This window comes from Lissotriton helveticus, chromosome 9, assembly GCF_964261635.1.
Source record: "Lissotriton helveticus chromosome 9, aLisHel1.1, whole genome shotgun sequence".
Lineage (NCBI taxonomy): Eukaryota > Metazoa > Chordata > Amphibia > Caudata > Salamandridae > Lissotriton > Lissotriton helveticus.
Window position 1 is genome coordinate 695,490,003 of NC_136070.1, and position 16,298 is coordinate 695,506,300.

Below are 16,298 nucleotides of genomic sequence, written 5' to 3' on the forward strand. Positions count from 1 at the left end.
TTTCTTGGCAAAGGTCAGATGCCAGTATAGTCTGCAGATCACTTTGTAGCAGCACTTAGGACATTGCCTGCAGCGTGTAATTACAGAACATTTTAGATGAAATGTTAAGAGATCAGATACTGCATAAGATAGCCAGTAAACATTTTCAGGAAAAATTGCTGATGACAAAGGATTTAAAGCCAGAGAATTATCGAAATTGCAAAGAGATTTCAATACATATCTCACGATATACAACAGTTGATGTAAATTGGCTGTATTGATCCTTGCATTCAGTTCAAGTTTAGTTTGATATTATTTTTAAGTGTATCCAATTTGAAAAGATTTGTGGTATAATTCGCTACACTCCAAGTCGTTCCATATTGCAGGTGCCCCACTGCCGGAGTTAACCGTTCCAAAAAACCCAAATGTCGCAAGAATTAAAAATAAATATGGGAGAGGCATGTAGTTACTACCTGAGGAGAGCCTCTCCCAAATATATTTGCCATTTTTTGAAGGTCTTAAGTGTATCTGACCAAGGTTGGACTTTGGGTACTGGGATAGCTTGTCTGGATCCAAAATATCCTGAAAATGTTTTCTGTGTGCACAAATTAGAGAGAGAAACAGTATGTGATAAGTTGGAGATGGGATACCTTGAAGTGTTTTCTGAAAGTTTTGATTTCTTAAAAGGATTCAAGTATTGAATTATCTACTGTGAAGGAGCTAAACCAAAAGTACAGAATTTCAGACAAGCCCCACTAGCTGTAAGAACAGAATTAAATTTGGAATATGGGAAGTTATGTAAGGGGAAGGGGAGAGGATGTAGCCCAACGGCTAGGGCAGTCGATCTCAAATCTGGGCAACCGGGTTCGAGTCTCTACAATCACACTCAACATCCTGTGATTCTGGCCAAATCATTTAATCTCCCCGTGCCTAACAAGAATAAATGTATCCTTGTGTAAGCAACTGGTGCTTATGTAAAGCACTCTGATATCAATTCCTTTGGGTCAAGTTCACACTATATGAAACTCCAGAAAAAAAGGAGCTGATCATAGCAGACTTTGAAGCATCCAAAGGGTTATACCTGACTGTTTTAACGAGAAAATCGTGAGGAAAAATTTGAATGTACCTCAAACTAAGAGACTTAAATAAGTGCATTTGGGTGGATCACCTTCCGTTGTCCAATATAAACAAGATTCTTGGAACTCAAAATGGGAAACAATGTTTTCAACGCTGAACCTTTTATCAGCATATCATCAGATAGATCTAGAAGAAAGATCTAAATCCTTAGTATCCTTCATAACACCAGATGTAGCATGCAGATTTTGTAGAATGCATTTGGGCTAGATTCTGCCTCTGCAGTCTTCCAGAGTGCTATGCAACAATTATTTGGCATGGTCAAAAATGTAATGTATTTTCAGGACTATATTCTAGTGTATGGGAGGGATAAGAAAGAACATGATGACATTTTAATGCAAGTGTTGAACATATTAAAGGAATGTGGCTTGACCACAAAGAGGGAAAATGTAACAAATGAGTAACAGGACTTGACTACTTTGGTCCTCACATAGATTGTGATGGAATAAAACCGTATTCAAGGTTGGCTGCAGCAATCGAAAAAGCTCCGATTTCACAAAACAAAAACCAATTATGTTCAATTGTGGGTTTTGCAAAATACTATGCTAGAGGTACAGCCAATTTTGCAAACAAATCTAAGGGTATGAAAAAATGTAAGAAAAAGATGCAAGCTTTCAGTGGCATGAATAGTGTAAGGAAAAATGTGATATACTTGAAAACTAGATATGCAAATCCATGTACAAAACCTTTGGCTACTAGAGGGCATTCAATAATTGTAACAGATGCCGGTAGTTATGGAAAAGGTGCGGTTCTGGTACAGGTTAAAGAAGAATGTGAAGTTGTTGTAACTTATGCATCAAATCTTTGAGGTTGGCAGACGGCATATATGCTGTCATTAAAATTGAAAAAACAAAAGTTGATGGACAACATGCCGAACAATGTCATACATTCACCCCAGTACAGAGTTCGGGGCCTAAATCCATCGTTTTTTTGCTCACCATGCCATTCCAGTTTGAACCCAGCCATATTCAAATCATTCTTGACCCTGTGACCCATGGGATCAGTCCAGCCCGAACTGCCAAGCCCGGTCCTCCCTGGACTAGAAACAAGCATCCTAGGACCGGTTTCGGGGTTTCACCCCTCTTCAGCCAGGATAGCTTGATTCCAGTGGCATGGAGAGCACGGGACCCACGTCTGGGCATACCCGTCCCACTCGGGGTAACAAACGGGGTGCCCAGATCTCTGCACTGGGGTGAATGTATGACATTGTTCTGCATTCTATCCATCAACTGTTGTTTTTGCATTTGTCACCCCCAGTGGGACGGGTATGCTCAGACGTGAGTCCCGTGCTCTCCATGCCACTGGAATCATGGTATCCTGGCTGATGAGGGCTGAAAGCCCTAAAACGGTCCTAGGATGCTTGTTTCCAGTCCAGGGAGGTGAGCAAAAAAACGATGGATTTAGGCCCAGATCTCTGTACTGGGGTGAATGTATGACATTGTTCTGCATTCTGTCCATCAACTGTTTTCGCATTTGTCATTAAAATTGAGACATTGGCATGCAGGTGGAGAATTGAATATTTTAAGCATTATGTGTTTAGAATGCAATTTACAGTAAGGGCAAACTACAGACCTTTTGTAGACCTTCTTACATCTAAAGGAGCAGGAGAGCAACTCCCCGTATCGCTAGATTACTTCTTAGATTGCAAGAATAAGACTTGAATGTGGTGTACTTGCTTGGAGCTAAGAATAAAACTGAAGATTGGTAATCTTGGTTACCTTTGAGTGTTATGAAGAGAAATATTTGGAGGTAGAATGTTTGGTTGCTATGGCGAGCAAAGCCACAGCTAGGTGGATATTGCAATAGTAGTGGAAGGAACAGGTCCAAGAAGACAAAGTAATAAAGAAGGCTATTCAATATTTAGAGAAGGTGTGGCTGCAGAATGAAGTTTTGAATAACAAGGAATTGAGTTGTAAGAATGTGAAGGTAGAATGCTCATATCAAGATGGAGGAGAGAATTATTAGTTGTGTCTAAAAGTTTAAGACCTACAATTATGGATATGGCATATAAGGGGCGTAATGGAATGAGTGTGATGAAAGGAAGTTGAAGATTTTATTTGTTGCACAATTACTTAAAACCATTGCAAACATTACAAAAGAAACCATTATAAATAGTAATTTGTGTTAAAAAAGGTGAGACGATTCTTAAATACCTTCTCAATAATAAAAAAATATAATTTAAATATCTGTCAAAGGTTAAAATATAGTGTTGCACAAAAGTTTTAATTTTTTATATCTATGACTCTTGATAGTTTTCAGACTTCAGCAAAGTTGTTATCTCTGTCATAAATTTCATAAACAAGCTGCCAATTGCAAAGAGTCCCCTCTTAAGCACTCCTCTAGTGCTCTTTGGCAGGTTTGGACATTTAAGATAATAAAAATAATAAAAATAATAATAATAATAATAATACATTTATAAAGCGTGACAGCTACCACACAACGGAGGTGTCCCGGCGCTAAACGCCGTCAAGCAACGGAGATAAAGTGAAGTGAATCTAGCCTTGGCTAAATAGCCATATCTTTAGTGCTTTCCTGAACTCAAGTCCAGATAGGATATGGCACAGACAATCCATAAGGGAGTTCCATAGTCTGGTCATCTCCACTGTAAAAGATCTTCCTTCGATGCGTGACTTCGGAAATTGAGGTACGCACAGCAAGTTCTGGGTGTTAGATCTTAGGATAAATTTGTGTTTATAAGGGCGGAAGAGTTTCCTAGTGTAAATGAAACAGCTACATTTCAGGTCTCTAAAGGCTGCGTAAGGGCCTTAAATTCTATTTGTTTTGCTACCGGCAACCAATGGAGCTGTTTAATGGGCCGAGAGATATGTTGTCTGAATGGTACTCTTCTGATTAATCTCGCGGCCGCATTTTGCACCATCTGCAATCTCTTGATCAGATATGCCGGCAGCCCCTGGTAGAGACTGTTCGAATAGTCTAGCCTTGATGTCACAGTTGCATAGACCACGGATCTGCAACAGCTCTCTGGAAGCAGGTGTAGAAATTTCCTCGACTTCTCATTATGCCAAAACAGGAGGACGCAATGAAGCGTATTTGGGTGGAGAAAGTCTTGTCAGATTCCTATTTTGCACCCATGTTTTTTGCCACGGTTGAGGGGCAAGGGGGGGAGACCCATTTCCTCTGGCCACCATAATCCTGCAGACAGTGGGGGTGCCTTGCCAAAAAACAGGACCTCAGTTTTTTCTGCATTCAGCTTTACTTTGTTGTTATTTATCCAGCTGGAGATATCTCTTAGACATCCCTTAAAACTGGTGAAGGAATTAGCAGATTGGTACTTAAAGGAAAAAAACATCTGAGTGTCATCCGCTTAGGAAATAGTTTTTATTCCCCATTTCACAATAAGCGAAAAAAGTGGAGCTAGATTGACATTGAAAAGCAGGGGGCTCAGTGCCGATCCCTGAGGGACCCCACATCGTAAAGGTTTGGCTTCGGACTTAAAAGGATGTAGGGTGACCCTTTGCATGCGGTCACTAAGATAGGACTTAATCAGTGCCGTCCCTTCCACACCCGCACATTTAAGCTTGGCCAACAGGATCGGGTGGTCCACTGTATCGGAGGCGGTGGACAGGTCCAGCAGCACCAGCATGGCTGATGCTCCATTCTTAAAGACTCAGCCACCTCCAGCTAGGGCTGGCTCTGTGCTGAATCCCGCACAAAACCAGACTGTGTTTCATGTAACGTGCCGCATCTGACAAAGAAATTGTTTAGATGTCGTAGAACCAATTTTTCCAACATTTTAGAAGGTGCTGGAAGAAGAGAAGGGCAGTAGTTATTGAGTTCTGCCTGGCCAACGTTGGGCTTCTTCAAGAGAGGTAGAAGCATAGCCTGTTTCCATGACTACAGAAAGATACAGGTGGTGGGTGAGCTGTTCCATAGGTGGTTCAGAATGGGATTAATAGTGTGGGCGAGTGCTCCCCATAGTTTAAGGGGGCAAGGATCTTCTGTGGACCCTGACTTGCATTTCAGAATCTCTGTCAGGGAGTCCTGTAGTGAAATAGGGGGAAACATTTCTCTGCATGAATTTTTGCGCGTTGTTGATTAGATTCACAAAATGGTTTCTTCTGTCCACCCTCATAGCTTTATGAAGTTCCGCCAGATACAAGTTAAAGAGTTTAAGTGCCCGAATGCACCCTTGTTTTAATCCTTTTTAGTTTGAATTTTATTTGTGGTTGCCCATCCAGAGGTGACTCTTATTTTCACCCAAGTGCCTGAGTAAAGGACAATCATTTCTTTCAGTAAGGTTTGGGGGATGGCCCAGTTGCTTAATTTTCCCCAAAGCGTGATACGCTATCAAATGCAGTTTGAAAGTCACTGTATCCTAAGTACAAAATCCTCCCTTTTACTGCTAAAGTGTCTTCTATCATGAGGCAATGCAAATGAGGTTATCTTCCATATGACAACCTTTTTGGAAGCCAGTATGAGACATAGGGATCAGCTTTCTTTTTTCCACCCAGCCGGGCAGTTCTTGAAGTGATACGCTGGCGAGCAGCTCTTGAAGTAATATGCTGGCTAGCAGGGTGATCAATTGATAATTCTCAGAATTTGCTCGAGAGCCTTTTTTGTGGATTGGGATTAGGAGTGAACCTCTCCATTCCTCCTCCCAATCGGCATTCCCTGAACAAGGAAGCCATCACTGTTGCCCATCTCTGTATTGCCCCCTTATATACCACAGCTGACATATCATTTGGACCAGGTACACCACCTGGTCACATTCGCTTTATTATTTGTGCTACTTGAGTCGATGTTATTTTGGGGATTACCACTTCAGCTAGGTCCAGTAATCCTTTAACGCCCTTTTTGACCATATATTCAATGAACCATTGTCTCTTTTTCTCCTGTCACTTTGTAGCCATTCGTAACCTGTGGACTCGACATAGAGAGCTTGAATATAAGTTTCCCAGGCTGGAGGTGCAATATTTGTGGTGTTTGTCGAATGATTAGGCTTGAAGCATTTGTTCATCCATATCCAGAATTTTCTCTGATCCTTTGATTTTAGAATTTCATATGCATTTTTTTGCCAGTCCAGGAACCATTTTTCCTCTTGAGGGCATGTCTGGCATTTCTATATTCCTGGTGAATTACATTAACCTTTGTGCTTAGTTGTGCATTTTCATTTTTATCTTTGCTAATCCTGCCCATTGTGTTATTTAGATTGCTCTTTAAGATAACATGTTCCTGCTTGCTTTCAGCTAATCAATAGAATTACAATGATACTTTATTTGTTCAAGACTTTGCTGCTATAATTAGATTTTTCAAAAAACACAGTTGATGGACAGAATGTAGAACCATGTCATACATTCATCCCAGTACAAGGATCTGGGGATCTAATTAGATTTTTCCACAGGTCATCCACTACTAACTCCCATAAATTTACGGTCATTGGGTCGTTGCTTTCTTGTTGTAACTCATCCAAAAACGGATCCATCCTTTCTTCGTATTTCAATTAGTTGTTCATGGGCTGCTTTACTTTTTTTTTACTGGCTCTAATTGTGCATCGAAGTCAATGGGACTTGTTTTTGGGTGGGCGTATGGTAGGGCTGAGACTTCACATGTGAGCATTGCATGGTCGCTTGCCACGGATGGTGTTACGGCAACATTTTGGACTGTTTGAAAATGGGCAATTGACACCCACATATAGTCCAGTGTGGCCATTCTAGAGCATGAGACATGAGTATGGACCACTGGTGAGTTGGTCTGTGATCTCTCATTTAATATTCGTAGGCATAATTGGTTAAAAAAAACTTTACTCCGTGCTTGTCAATCCTTTGGTATTGCCTCCTTATCTTGGGTACAGCCCAAACGTAATCATCTAATGTCACAAAAGGGGTGTTTGGACCTATAGGCATGAGATTTGCATTGAAGTCTCCCATACTATCCACATGTCACCCGGGTAGAGTGATGAGAGTTTCCTCATGGCTGGGAGCAGGGTACTTGTCGTAACCTCCTGTTTTACCCTGGCTGGGTGGAGATATATGCAGCCTAGAATGACTGTTGTAATCTCAGATCTTACTTTGTCAAGGTTAGTAAGCGACATTTTAAGGAAGATGTACTCGCCTTGCCCTGTGTACAGTATTTTGACTTGGTCTGCCAAGTTGTTTTTCGCATACATTGTCATCCCTCCTCTCCCCAAAGGTGGCCTCCTGCTTCGGAAGCTGTTGCCATTGCTTCATAAGCTGTGAAGTCAGGTCAGGGTGTTGATTACAGGGTCCAGGTTTTTTGTAAAGTGATAAGATTGAAATTCCTTAATTTTACTTATGGGTGACATTTTAGCTACGCTGTCGTTTAACCCATGTATATTCCAAGAGCAAATGTTTTAGATTTTGGATTGATACTTCTTTTGTGTTTCATACTTTAGTGCTAAAAACGTTATCTAAGGGCATTTGGGAGCCATGTCCAGTCTGATGAATTCTGTTGTTGCCTAGTGCATTGGTGGGTGCCCCTCCTTTGCTTGTTGTAATTTGAAAGATTCATTCTTTGAGCAGCATGATTCTGGGCCATTCTCTAGTGCCCCATAAGATAGAATTGGCTGCTGTGATTGTCTTGCTGTTGCTTCTCACAGTATGAAGCTTAATCTTAAATATTTCATCTATCTTTTCTCTTCAAATTGCTGGGTATTTGTGTGTTACTACTTCTCTAATGTGGATTCCCCAGCTTCCCAGTTGGTTTTTGTTCCTTCTCAGGGCAGTTGCCACTTCTGAGCTGAAGAAAGTTATTTCCGTAGTCTTGTTTCTATCACCGGTGTCAGCTGGTTGAAAGGCCACACCATCGATGTCAGTCATGCTGATTTTTCCTAGGGCAGGCGAGTGGGAGCAAAGCTTCAAAACGTTCCCTTTATTAAGTGTGTCCCATTTCCATTGTGAAAATTACTTGAGGTATAATATCACCTTAAGGTCTTGCCGTATCATTGATATCTCCCCGTTTTGACTCACCCTGTCTTGCTGGGCGAGTTGTCTGACCGGGTAGACCTTTGTTCCCTCACTGCGACCTAGGGCATGAGATCTAGGATTGATCACTTCTTCCCGTAGTTGTTCCTGGGGGAGAGCTTCTGGGGTCAACTTCACGGCCTCTATGATGTTTCAGACTGGTGGTGCTCTTTCATCAATTTCCCAAGAGGTGTTGTGTTCTCTATGTTGTTGAGTTGTTACAGTTAGATCACTTGGTTTTACTTGGACTGCTACTGCTTGGGTCCCCATTTTGATTTTTTTGCTCCCTTTTTCAGTATTAAATAATTCTGGTGGGTCTTGATCTGTGTCTCTTTCCTTCTGGTGGGGCTCTTCAGTAGTCAGGTTTACCTCCCGTCCTCTATTTGTACTTATATAAGGTTCTTGAGTTGTGCATTTGTGGTTCAAACCGGCTCGTTCTATCTCACTTCCCTTGGAGATTGTGCTAGCTGGGCTCTTTAGTTGCACTGTTCTTGTATCCATTTTCACTTTAAATTCAATGCCTTAGTTCTGCAACCAGTGCAGCATGGGTCCTTCTCTACCTTTCTTGCACCTATTCAACTTTTTCAAATTTTTCTTGTTTTTCATAGATAGGGGCAAGCATTCTGTAGCGGATCCTTTTGGCCTGTTAATTACTTCTGTAGTTTCTGAATTGAGTGTAGGGGTGGGAGGGACCCTGTTTTGCTTAGAATTTGTCTTGTTTGTGGTCTGTTTTTTGTTTGCTGTCGATCTCTTGTTTGAGGCCATGCTGACTCTCCCCCTCAAGAGCCTCTGTATTGTCTTTAAGCTTTTGAGAAAATGTTTCCGGGGTCACTTGGGCAGTTGTAGACCGTTTTTCCTGATCTTTCAGCACAATCTCCTACCATCATGAGTGGGCACCTTTTTTTCTGGCTTTGGCACATTTTGGTTTTGATTTTGTTGTTTGCCAGGGACGCTTCTATTCACTTGTCCTCTTACTTCCTTCTTCAAGTCCTCAATTAAGTAGCTCATAACGTCCAGTAGTGCATCTAGTTTCTTCAGAATTGGACTACAGTGACATGCCTCGTACTTTTGGGACAGCTCTACTGAATCTTGGGCTCCGCGTATCAAGTCATTCAATTGATCCAGTTTACTATCTATTCCCATGATTAGGCTGGCCACTGTGTGAAGTATATTTATTTGAACATCCAGTTTATCTGCATGCAGGCAGGCTGCATTGGCCATTGTACTCAGACCATTGTTTTTTTTTTTTAATTATTTTCATTGCCATTTTAAAACAATGCTACAAACATTGCAAACAACTAGCCAGTAGATAATCAATACATAGTTATCTGCACAACCGCATATCATGTCAATTAAAAATGTTATTTTCTACGTGCACGATCCTCTGTTTGATACAGGAAGGAGATTAGATACGTCTTACTACAAAAAACATCTGCGTAAGCTCAGGTGACAGTTTGCCAGGAAATCCACAACATCACCCCCAAGGTTATGCGTATCAGGTTAGTCTCCTTGGCATAAAAACAGCATCTTTTTACCCCCTTTTTCCCCTCTCCTCGTATTCATCCACCTTCCCCAGCCTCTGACTTCCCCCAGGCCCATGTTAATTCACAAAGTCACTGATTCCGTCGGCATATCTCCAACATCCTCCCTGCGCTCACGGCCCTACGTAACAAATGGTTCCCACATATCTCTTGGCCTGGATGTTGAAGGCATTAATTCCAAAAAGGTGGTCAGTTGTGAGTGCCCATATATGATGTCTCAGATCCACTCGTTTATAGAGAAGGAGCCCCCTTCCGCCCCCAATGTATGGCAATTTCGCGTTTAGCAAATAGAAGTAGCGTCGCGTGTAGATTACGGACCTTAACTGGTGTATCCTTCACGCAACTCAACAGCCTCAGCAGGGGGTTGGGATCTAGTACTCAGAGCATTGTTGATGGTTATTAGGAGTGCCTTAACTGAGAAAGGAAGCAGAGCGAGGTCCTCTTTCCCTAGCTGTTTCGGTGTTGGGGGCTTCACTGTCGTGATTGATGAAACTCAAGCTCGAAAGGATTGAGCACCAGCTTGCCAATGAGCATCTTTCTCCTTGTTCCCTATTTTGTTCCTTAACTTGACGCGTAGTTGAGTTACTGTCATGTTCCATGTTATTTTTGCGAGATGCTAAATTGTAATCATGATTTGAGGTGTTATTCTTGTTGACCTAGTTTTGACCCTGGTTTGACTCCTCCTCTATTTTATTTTCGTAGTGGATATGAATGTCCGATGGTGATGCAACTGATATTGGCCTCAGGCTGGGCTGGTTCTCTAGAGGGGTTAATCCCAGCCTCCCCTTTTTTTTATTACCTCCTTAAAGCTGCCCATGGAGCTAGTTGAGGAAATAAATATTGGTGACAGATGTGTTATCTGGGACTCTCGAGTCATCTGGCCCTGTGTTACATTTTCATTTATATTAGCCATGTACCTTTAAGAGTATTGTTATTTGGTCACATGCCACTGCATGCGACATGTTTTGTTTCAATTGTGTTCTATATTCCAGATGTTCTGGGAGATGTTGATGTTTCACTGTTGGAGGACAGTTTATGCTGGACTTTGCAGTGATGAAGATGTTTATCGTGCTGCCAATAAAGGAATACTATTTTTATGAATATGGATTACTTATTTAACACCGTGATGTGGTTCCTTTATGTTCTCCTTCTTAAGGCAGTCCTTAGCCCAAACTGGGGCTTCTTCCAATGTCTTCCTTCCCAGTATCTCTACAAGCATGCCTGTGTCCGACGTTATTGTTAACCATTTTCCTGCAATTATTATTTCTGGGCTTAATGGTATTGGTGGTGGTGGCGCTATTTGTACCTCACTGGTTTGTGTGTGCCTAATGGGCTCTTTATTTCTGGGGGGGGGGGTGATCTGGAAGCGTTAATTCTTTTGGTTTCTTACATGTTGAGGTCAGATAATCTCTGATATCATTTTGTATTTTTTGACTGGAGTCATAGTTGATATTAATGACTGCTCCAAGTGTTGTTTTTTACGTCCTCTACGGAGGTACAACCACTTGTCTTTTTGCCATCTTGTGAGGGGGCTGATGTCTTCGTAGTTGAGCCTGCCTGGCATTACGTGTGCCCATAGTTCTGTTTGATTTATTTTTCTTGTTTGATCTGAGTGTTGCTTCTTCTGCCTCCTTCTGTTTCTTTTTTATTCCATGCATTTTTATTGTTATAATCCAAGTTTAAATATAGGGATCAATTTAAAAAAGTCACATTTAAAGAATCCATAAGCAATTTTCAAGAATACAGTGTATTAGAGCAATTTAAAACCGAATGTATTCATCACCCTGTGCCATGTTTGCATTCATTATCGCATAAAAAGATATTCTCCTCCTTACATCTCTTATCATCCAACTTGTCCTAACACATCACATACCAAATAAAGACAACACCAAGAATAATAACATTCAATCACCGACTGATATGAATACCTTAATTTATATTTAAAAAAAATGTCAAAACATGTTTGGAGAGTCCAGAGGCTTTAAAAACCTGCCTCCAGTGGGGGTGGGTTAGGGCTTGTTCAAATTCTGAAATATTACTGTCTTTGATTTTCTGCTTTCTTGGCAGGCAAAGTATTGTGCCACACTCAGCGATACTGTGCTAAGACCATTGCTATACAAAGTTGATTATGATGACCTATGCATTTTTTTTTCTTACTAATCATGACCGATCTCTATCTGATGTTTCCCATAGGCGGCCAGCCCATTCTGGGTTGTAGGCGACATGCTGTGTATTACCATGCCTCCTTGTAGTTACTAGCTTGACGTGTTCGGACCTGTACATTGGTAAGCAATTGAACTTCGTAGCCAGCCCCTTGCGGGTTGTAGGTGGCTTGCTGTGTAAGTGACTTGCTTTCTGGTTTGCCAATAAAAAAGATTTGATCCTAACAACTGGCCTCCAAGGGATCCAGCCCACTGGAGAAATGCCTGTGGAATAAAAAGCCTGTCCAACCCTGACGGCCACCAGGGCCTCTCTGCCGAACCCATCGTTTCCCCTACACATTTCCTTAGTGCCAATATCTGCAACACTTCTCAGTTCTCATACCGCAACATTCATAAATAAACCACAAGTCACTTAGGGGTCGTTTATGCTTGCGGTGATTCCGCATCCTCCGGGCCGGTGGAAGCCACCGCCGGCCCGGAGGATGCGGAATCACCGCTGCGGACCTTCAAAACACCCACCGCCAGATTATGATGGCGGTGGGATCACCGGCGGACGGCAGGTCCATCCGCCGCTGATCCGCGGGGTGTTGGACGCAATTTGGTGGCGGTGTCTGCAAGACACCGCCAGCCAAATTACGATGGGTTTGTAAACATGCTTTTCCGCAGCGGATTTACTGCCGTGGAAAAGCATGTGGACAATAGCTTCTGGGGGTGTCGGGGGTGCACATGGGGTATACCTATGGTACCTCCCCTGCATTTACATGCACAAAGCGGCAGGCACCGCGCGGTGCCTGCCACGTTGTGCATGTAAATGCAAATCATGCATTTTTAACCTTGTGGCGGGTGATGCTTCAAGCAGCACCCGCCGCAAGGTTAAAGATACGGGATGTGACCGCCAGGGTGGCGGTCACATCATAATTGCAACGGAGGGACCGCCGCTGCCCCTGCGGACGGTCCCTCCACCTCGGGGGTGCCATCCTAATAGGCCCCTAAGTTAGTGGAGAAAATTTGCATCTTCACTGAACTGGGATATGGTGTTATGGTGTTCCTTGTCACTTTCTCCCCCCCCCCCCTTTTCAGGGTAATTCCTACATGCATGGTGCTGTTTGGTAATCTGTGCAGGGTACAGGCCAGGGTGCACCATCAGCGTCATTTTGAATTTTATAAGGTCTCTCACTGTAAGCAGCTCACTGTGGCCTCTTCTTCCATAGGTGCAGCAGGCGCAGTGCTAGTCCCGAGATGCCTGAGGGGCCCCCTGAACCCTGATTATTGCTGTGTTTTATAATTGGGACATTAGCCAAGGGGCCCTTTTCCTTCTTTGTACTAGGGCCCTTGACACACTAGCCTCGCTACTGCCTGGCCACCTTCTTGAAATGCACTGAGCTCTGACTTTTTAAGCTTATGTGGAGGTATTTTGTGCAGAGGGAGAAAGAAGTGGGGATGCCCCAGCATGTGACTGACTCCGTCCCAGCCCTACCGAGATTTCAGAGACCCCATGGATGAATGGGCAGATGCCAAATCCGTGCAGGCCTAGGTTCTACTGGCTGCAAACGACAGATGGACATTGAATAGCGACCAGGGAGTGGGGTTTGGTGCAGGCACATGGAAGGCCTTCTCCTTGGTGAGGAGAATAGTTTGGGCTCCGAGGGGGTGCTGAGAGATTCGCAAAATCACAACCATTGTGATCTAATTTGTCTGCCCTTCTAGAAAGTTATATCTTCGCTAAACATGTTCTTTTTCCTTCGATTTTTTTCCTCGTTTCAATAAATTAGGTTTTAAAAAGAAAAAAGCGAGAAGACTCGGAGGGGGGAGAAGGGGAGGACGTAACAAGCTTTATCTTTGGAGAAAGGACATCATGCGTTGCCACGGCAACCCGCCCACCATTTCACCTAAAAATCAGGGAGAGGTTCGCAGCACTGCGGTTTCTCTCTCCCTCTCCCAGCTTTTTTCTCTCCATTTTCTTTGCTTTTGACCAACCTGTCCTTTATCTCACTTTTTTCTGTCTCCCCTCCCTGCGTTCACTTTTTATTTCCTCTCACTTCCCTTTGTCTTTCATACACCCCTCTTCCTTCCCTGTCTGTTGTGTTTTCCTCTACCATCGAAATTTCCTTCCACCATCTCTTCCTTCGATCCCTTTCCCGTTTCTCCTTCGACTTTCTGTGTCTCCTCTTCCTTTCAACATGTTCTCCTCTTCCTTCCCTCTCTGTCCCTGCCTTTCGTCTCTTTCCTTCTCACTTTTTCCTCGAACTTTCCATTCTTCTCACTCACACTTCCCTTTCCCTCTTTCTTCTTAATCCCCTTCCCTCCCTACTCTTTCTCTTTACTTTTCACCTATATCTACTGATCATTTCCTCCCTCCCTTTTCCTGCTCACTCTCTTACTTTCCCCTATAAATCCCATTTTCCGTCTCACGCCCCTCTTCTTGCTACTCTTTTACCTGCACCCCTTTCCAGTCCTCTCCCCCCCTTTTATCTCATACAACTCCCTACCTTCCAACTCCATCTTTTCATTTGCCTTTCTTTTTTCCTCTAACATCATTCTCTCCATTATCTTTCCTTGCCTGCTTTCCCTGTTTCTCCTTCTTTTTACTCTGCCTTCCCTCCTCTTCTTTCCCTTCTCCCGCCTTTCCTGTGTTCCCATCTTTCTCCCCTTTTCTTTTCTTTCTCATCTCATCTCTTCCTTTCTTTCTCTCCTCTCCATTTCCTTTGTCTTTACTCATCCTTTCCTCTCTTTCCCTTGTTAGACTTGGCACTAAGTGGAGCTTCGATGGCCTCAGGCATGACTAGACAGTTATATGTCTTTTATCCACTGCTTTTCTGTCACACTTTCACAAATGCCTTACCCGCATTCATACTTCCAACACCACAAGTCCCTATTTCTGGTTACCAAAGGGCTCCATGTCCCGGAAACATAAGTTTTCCTGTCCTTGGTTTTCCTTTCACAAATCATTTTCTTTAGGTGTGCGACTCTGAGTGGTTTCATTCAATAAACCAAGACTACAACCCCCAGAATGCTCTCAGTGGTTAAATGAAAGCACAGGACTGAGAACTGCAAGCCTGATTTTGCTCAACACTTTGTTCAAAGCAGAGCAACATAAAGAACAAAAATGTACTAATTGATTTAAGTTATATGGGGGGGGGGGGGTCTCTAATAGAAGCACACCCAAAGAAGCGTAAATACTCATCTTTTCCAAGAGGTCCGGCCTGCGTATTTAAGGGTGTGGCGTAAAACCGGTAAACTAAAATTAGGCTCGAAAATGTTTCCATTCTGAAAATATGAGACTGGGAATTAAATATTACAAAGATTTGTGGAAGGGATAGTGATCTTAAGAGTATCTCAATCACTCCCACTCTCCCCTCCACACGACTTTCTTGTGTAGTCTCTCACTGTGAGACACTTGAGCCCCTTTTCTCCCCATGTCATTCTGAAATCCTCCCTCTGCACACCTCACCGGTCATCTCTCTCCTTTTCAGCATTGTTTTTCACTCTCTCCTTTTGCACATGTCTTGCGTCTCCTCCATGTAACCAGCTCCCCCTCCCCCGACACAAGACATAACCCCCTCACTCACCTATAAGCAGTGCTTGGAATGAAAAAATAGAAGTGCAGGTACTCTGTACCAGAGTACCTGCTTGTTTCTGAGAAGTGCCGGTACTCTCCAATAAAAAGTATTGCATTTCTCTTGAGAAGTGCCTGTACTCTCCCTCTTAAAATAAACAAGCATTGGCATATCCAATAGGTCTCGCGTTTGAGACCTTGTAAGTAAAAAAAAAAAAAACTGAAGTATAAGACTTTACGTTTACATTTACTTCGTATTTAGGATGCAGTACATCTAAACGTGAAGTCTTACACTTCCGGTTTTTTTTTACTTACAAGGTCCCAAAGGCGAGACCTATTGGCTATGCCAATGCTTGTTTTTCCTTTTGATTGGTTAACTTGCATACCTCCAGATGTTACATGGTTGTTGTAATGTCTCAAATTCTTCGCTTTCAAAATAACAGTCAAACCCTGTGACTACAGCACAGAACAGGGTATAGATCTCGGCTCAGGAGTGTCTGGAGCTCTAATGGTAGATATTTGTGATCTTGGTGCCCTGTTGTTAGTGTAACTGTCACCATGCTTAAAGACAATCGATCAGGGAGATAAAGGCAGAAATAAGAAAGCAGCGACTGTACTTCAAAGGACACAAAATGTATTAACTTTCCCTTTGCGCATGCCCTTCCACCTTACCTAACATTGGCAGCCGCGGCCCGTGGAGGGAGTTACGGTGGGGCAGGAAGGCGGGGAGGGGGAGGGGTAGGGTGGGGGGTGCTAAAAACCGGAATATGGATGATTGCCAGTAGCGGTCGGCAGTAGGTGTTTCTGTAGGGCGGTGACGTGGGCACGGGGAGGGGCAGGGTGGGGGGTAGTAATGTATGGATTACGGAGTTTTACAGGTAAGTAAACATTTAAATAAATAAAACGAATTTCGTAGCACGCACTGCATTACATTTGGTGATGCAGTGTGCGCTATGAAATTCGTTTTATTTATTTAAATGTTTAC